This window comes from Seriola lalandi, unplaced genomic scaffold, assembly GCF_002814215.2.
Source record: "Seriola lalandi dorsalis isolate HSWRI2012SDOR001 ecotype SW California unplaced genomic scaffold, Sedor1 jcf7180002054940, whole genome shotgun sequence".
In the NCBI taxonomy this organism is placed as follows: Eukaryota; Metazoa; Chordata; class Actinopteri; order Carangiformes; family Carangidae; genus Seriola; species Seriola lalandi.
In genome coordinates, this window is record NW_019525491.1 from 475,676 (window position 1) to 477,302 (window position 1,627).

Consider the following 1,627-nt stretch of genomic DNA (forward strand, 5'->3'; position numbering starts at 1 on the left):
CTCAGTACATTTGTAATCCCGCTGACAAACCGACACGGGTGAAAACAGCCTCGTTGGCGGAGGTGATTTAAGGTGACTTTGCTTGACATATACTAATAATCAGTTGTACAGTTTTTATAAGTTATCTTATCATAAATTGTGATCAGCGATCTTAATCCCTGCATCTAGAAGGATCAGTCGTGAACACAACACATCACTACAAACAAATCTGTGACACATCCACTGAAAACTGCGGTTCAAGGCTCTGAACGTCGCTGGGATCTCAGTCAGGTGTGTTATAGAAAAAAGGAAAGGATGTGGCACAGCTGTAGAAGAGAGGAGCACTAGTGAGGGAGGCCACCAAGAGATCTGCAGGACTGAGATATGAGACGCACAAACCTGCTGCTGATAAGATTCACCTGTCAAGAGTTTCCCCCCGACAGGTGAAGAAACACTTGTGATCTGAAGCTAAGTGTTTGCCACAGGGCGTGTGGGAGACTCCAGTTAAGTAGCAGATGATTCTATGGTCTGATGAGACTACACCTTTTTTTTTTTGACTGGTAATATTAAGTTTTCTGTGATCACCACTGCAACAGACCTCACAGAGAAACACAGCATAAGGAGCCTGGGTGGCGGCAGCAGCATCTCACTGTGGCAAAGCTTCCCTGCAGCAGACCTGCAAAAAGACCTGGGAACACTGAAGACGAAAACCAGTGCAGAAAAATCCAACAGGAAAAACCTGCTGCAGTCTGCAACCGCACTGCAACATGGGAGATGATTTATTCCAACAAGACAACAACCCCAAACATCAGGCCAAAGCTGGACAGAAATGGCTTCAGAACAACAATGACTGGCCAAGTTAAGAGTCCAGACTTTAAAAATGACTGTTCACTCACAGTCCCCGTGCAACCTGACAGACACTGAGCAGTTTCTTAAAGAGGAATGAGGGGAAAAAAAAAATGCAGTGTCCAGATGCGTGGAGCTAAAATTGACAAATCCACACGGACTCAGGACTGTAACCACTGCCAGAGGAGCTTCTACTACACATTGACTTTAAGTAGGTTAAAAGATTATGCAATAATATCTTTAGTGCTTTATATTTGTGATTCATTCACTCCAACTTTTTTAGAGATTTGTTTCCCTTTAACGTGAAGTTTTTCTTTGGTGATTGGCAGGAAAACTTCTTGTTACATCTGAGATTTAAATATTAAAAGAAACTGAACAAAGTCTGTGACGAAAAGCAGGAAGTGGCACTGACGTACTTTATAAAAAAAAAAACTAAAACGTATCAAACATCAAGGTTTTACTTGTGTGTGAATCTTTTGCTTGAATTTTAACATTTAAAGGGCAAATTCAAGACCACGACATGTTGGAGCAGAGAAAGTCAAATGCACAACTTTCATTCTTCTTACGGCACATTTGACACTGTCACAGCCATGAGCCTGTTTCCAGACAAGATAACTAATGTACAGTTTCTATAGTTCTTTCTATAGTTTCAGCTGGTTGATATTCACCACGTATAATTAGTATCTGCTGTTGCTAATAACTGACTGCAGGTCAGCTGTGCAGAGAAAGCCGCTGCATCATTAATAAAAACTTTGTGGCTTCACAGGTTATTACCAAAACGATTTAATATTTTTCTGTAAAG